Source organism: Xenia sp. Carnegie-2017, unplaced genomic scaffold (assembly GCF_021976095.1).
Source record: "Xenia sp. Carnegie-2017 unplaced genomic scaffold, XeniaSp_v1 HiC_scaffold_2, whole genome shotgun sequence".
In the NCBI taxonomy this organism is placed as follows: Eukaryota; Metazoa; Cnidaria; class Anthozoa; order Malacalcyonacea; family Xeniidae; genus Xenia; species Xenia sp. Carnegie-2017.
Window position 1 is genome coordinate 3526680 of NW_025813482.1, and position 4738 is coordinate 3531417.

Below are 4738 nucleotides of genomic sequence, written 5' to 3' on the forward strand. Positions count from 1 at the left end.
ATGACCAAAAGAAGTTTAATTATGAAAAATGAAAGCACTAAATACTCGGTGGTTTCCAGTGGTTTCCAGTGTTTCCAGTGAGTGCTTCGCGAAAACAAGTCTACAAGCCTTCAACCAGCAGAACAAATAATAATTTCTGTATCATAGCATCAGCTGTAAAGAAAGAACGCATCAGTTGCGACGCTTAAACGTTACTTTAAATAGAAATTAATACAGAATGTCCGAATTCGCAGTTTTAGATTGTTCGTAAGTTCGAAAGTTTATGCTGTGCAATTTTTCTTTTCTTAATCTATGGTATAATATTAATCTTCCAATCTTACCCCACCCCCCACCCCCCCTTAGGCCAGGGGTCCCGTGGGCTTGCCTAAACTAAGCACATAGCAGTTACGCCACTGTCTGTTGAACTAAACAGATAAATGGTAGAAATTTGTTTTACAAGTTTCAACTTATTTGTTTTACAAAACTATGAAGGAGAATGGCGTGCATTGACAGGAAAATGACCCGCAGTAACATGACCACTGTCTATTGCACATGGAACAAACCCTTAAGCCTGATTCACACGAGTAAAATAAGCACGAACGTCTAGACTTTTGTTTCTATTGCTCTAGAGGTTTATAAAGACAAAGACATTGGGATTTTCTTTAAATCTTCTTTTTGTTCTTCTTTTGTTCTTCTCCTAGCTTATGCTTGAATTTTTTCCTTATGCTTGCGCTTATGTCGATGCTTATGTCTCATAATTCGTTACTTATCTTTGTTTTATCTTTTGTCTATGCTTGTGCTTATCCTTATTTCACTCGTGTGAACCAGGCTTTAAAGTTTATGGTGGATATTGTGTTAACAGGAATAGGTTTCGGATCAAACAGTTATGAACCAAAGAGGTAAAAAGTACATTGCATTTTTTGATTTGTAAACCTGTATTAATATAAAATGTTAGCAACATGATCAACGGTTATATCATTTTAAAATGCAGAAAGATAAAGATTGAAACTAGCATTTGTATATCAGCGCTGTGCAAAAAATACAGTGGGTGCGAGCAATAACTGAGTATCGGGAAAATTTTCATCTTTTTTTCTTCTTGATTTCTACTGTCAAAATGGTGCTCGATCAGAGAAATCCTGAAACCACAATCCAAGTTCTATATGGGACTAGAATGTTTACTGTGTTTGCACGATCTTATGCAAACCTTGGAGACCTTTGGGAGAACTCGAGAGCAGATCAGTGCAAGCCAGAGACCGAAGGTCGAGGGTTGCATATGCTCGAGAGTTCTCACAAACGTCTCCAAGGTTTGCATAAGCCAGTGCGAACACGAAAACATCATTTATTTCTTTTATAAAATAACAACAATGCAAAAAAGACAGACATTTTAATTTTTCCTCTAAAATGTATTCATGATCGATTTGCAAATTCTCTTTGAATATTGATTGTTTAGATTGATTTGATTGGTTGAGCTCAGATGTGCTTTGCAATGGCTAATGCAAACTCAGCTCTAGACCAATCAGCGCACGCTTTTATTGTATTTATTTTATAATATTAATTAATAAATGAACAGGAAGTCTCAGTGATTAATGCAAACTGTCATCAAGTAGGGTCCTGTATCTAAGATAGACACAATAGTTACAAAAAATATTAACTATACAGAAATTAAATATGCGTGATAAAATCTTCCTAAGATTCAGCTTTTGTATAACTTAGCAATCAGTTTAATGCGGATCCCAATCCCCACGTCATCGTGTGGCGTGTGGTCGATCATTGCAGGGTGAGTAATATTCATATTAGACATGTTCTACTCTTATAAGTTTTTATTGAAATCAAATGGGATTACAGATTAAAACATTTGAATAATACGAGTATAAGCTCCCTCTTATCTAATCATCGATCTTCTGCCGTCCATGTCTCGGTAAAGACAAAAAAATACAGGAACATACATACAGGACATGTTAATTAGGTGTTATAGCAAAAGACTTTCTTTGTGAGCTGATTCATGAAGAAAGAGCACTTTTGTAAAGTGTTCCATTTTTTTCTCTAAACTTTCCATAGCAACAATTTCCGTAAGACAGGACAATGAAATAAATTAATACACTCCTTTGTTGTCATTTCTTGACTTACTCCCGTGAGGTATTCAATATACGCTCCAAAACATATACATACATAAAATTTTTGAATTCTTTTTGTCAATTAATTGCTTGACAGTGAGATTAATGATTTACATAAGACGTACTTAATGAAACGCGTTCGATGGTGCTCAAAGCATCCTGTTCCGATATTTCTCACACGTGAATGGCACACATGATCTTGTCTATATATATTGCACAAATATGGTAATGATCATTCTCTTATTTGTTAACGTTCGCTAAAGATCACGGTTAAATTATGAAAGCATTGATTCTCAGCACTGTTTGCTTTCTTTTTGTAAGTTTATTTATTACCGATCTATACAAACCGTCGCCATTTTTCTTTAATCCTTTTATAAGTAATTGTATAATAATTAGATAGTTCAGTTTAATTCCTCATTAGTTGTTAGTTTTGGCATTTTATGGTGTACGTTCTTTTAGCTAATGATCACAGAATTCAATTTGTATTTCTATTTAAAAGGCATTTGGTAAAAGTTCGTCCGCGTTGATACCAGGTATGTCCTAAATATGTTGATGTGCTTTGTCACATTCAATTTGTGCATTTTTATCAAGCCAAAAACTACACATTATATTTCTACAAATATTTGCGTCATAAAATCACTTATTTAGGGTTAGTTTCGTCTGAATGGACTGCACATAATAATTGACTGCATCGAATTGAAATAAGTACCTAGGTGTCGCAATGCCAACTTGTACCATACGAGTACGAGTTGTATAGAGTTTTAAAGTTAGCTAATGTTGGTTTTAAATTTTCTAAGATGTTATTTATAATCGTTGGAAGCACGGGCGTTGTCACTATTCTATGACTTCTGAGTTAAAAGTTGCTTGCTGATGTTGTTATTATAGTAGGTCCGTTTTAAACGGCGTACTTCTCACGAGCCGAAGTCATTAGAGTAATTTGCACATAAGAAGCGTGACGTTTGAATCAAATACACTTAGCTAATGCGCATTTGATTGGTTAATCGTCAGGAGCCAGTTGCACGAAGGCCGAATAGTGCTATTCACTGGATAGCAATTTTTTCTCAACGCTTAAAAAATCTCTTATAAGGAAAAAATATGCGATTATAACTGTGCAATCATTGAAATGCAATATTATTTCGAAGATAACAAAATTTCTTTGTCATAAGAAAAATAAAAACACTTTTTTTACAAGTTTGAAAATTGTTGCTATCCAATGGATAACGCTATTCAGGCAACCGGCCCCAGGACAGAAAGCATCGGTTAATTATAAGCGAGCTTATATTTTAGATGTTCGGCCCACTTCTTGTGCAGCCGTGTCATGTCTAGTTGGTTTTAAATGCGTTGAAGAAGATAAAGGGGCTTTGTGTAAGAAAATATGTAACACAAGCAAGGATCCATCTGTAGTTCTGGAGTTTGTGTTTGTCCACGAATTTGTCCACTCTACTTCATGCCAGTTTGTGGCGACGATGGCCGAGAGTATGGGAATATTTGTCTATTGAATATAGCGGCTTGTGAAAGTAAGAAAACAATCAAAACTGGTACATGCAAAAAAGGTCTGAAAAATTCAACTTCTTATAATTTGATTTAATTATTTTAGAATTATCAATCAGGATACTCTTTTAAAGGTTAAAACAAGCATATTTCTTAAAATAAACGAGGTCTAATTTTCTGCTATGTCTCATTAAAACAGATCCATGTGCGTCAGTGACGTGCAAGAAAGGTTTTCAATGTATCGCTAGAGAAGAACAGACATATTGTCGACCAGGTTTTCAATTTATACGTACTTGTGCATGCTTATTTGAAGTTGGCGCTCCAATAAGACTCCCAGTACATACAAAGAGAGTTGAACGAAAAATACAGTTCATTTGCAATTAATTAAGTTGAATTTGACAAATTTGTTTTCCTATGTTATCACCTCAGTAGCTTTACGTCTTATTTTAGTACTTTGCTCGCTTCCTCCTTCTACCGGAAAATGCAAAGGATATTTCAAAAGATATTTCTAAAATTCAGTTTCTAATAAATGCGAGAAGTTCATTTATGGTGGCTGTGGTGGAAACAGAAATAACTTTCGCTCTAGATATGTGTGTAAAATTTGGTGTGAAGGTGAAAACCTCTTTCTTAATTTTTAAATCATCATGACTTTTAGATTGATACAATGATTGATCTTTTAGACAAAAAGTAAAACATATGAATTAATGTTTTCTTCTGTTTTGTAGCTAATTGATAAAACATCGCTTGTTTTTACGTAACAGAATCATGCCCAGTGGATAAGCCTTTTCATTATTGCTTTCGTCGACCGTGTGAAGATATGAACTATAGACTGAAGTCCTTTAAATAGTTGTGTAGAATAGCACTATTCAATACATAAATTTCACGAATCAATAGCTCTTGATTTTTTATGAGGCTTTGACACTAAAATTGATCTTTTTTTGCTCAATAGAACCGTGCGAATATTTCAAAATTTTCAATTTGCTGCACATCTTTTAACTTTAATGCAATTGAAGGACATCTTATTTTTCTTAAAATCTCTTTACAGGAAGAATGAGACTGCTCTAAAGTTCTAAAAGTTAAATTTTTAACAAAATATTTTATCTTTTGCTGCCTGAAATAGCGATATGTTTGATACAAAGTATGTACGAATGAAA

The 4738-nt window shown here is 34.1% G+C and overlaps 1 long non-coding RNA gene across 1 annotated transcript; it reads left to right on the forward strand.

Annotated features, from left to right (window-relative positions):
• Positions 1-2353: 2353 nt before the first annotated feature.
• On the forward strand, positions 2354-4475 carry LOC124439965. Its single transcript, XR_006946512.1, has 6 exons — positions 2354-2409; positions 2593-2626; positions 3381-3646; positions 3784-3858; positions 4035-4196; positions 4310-4475. It is a non-coding gene; the product is annotated as an uncharacterized LOC124439965 (long non-coding RNA).
• The last annotated feature ends 263 nt before the right edge of the window (positions 4476-4738 follow it).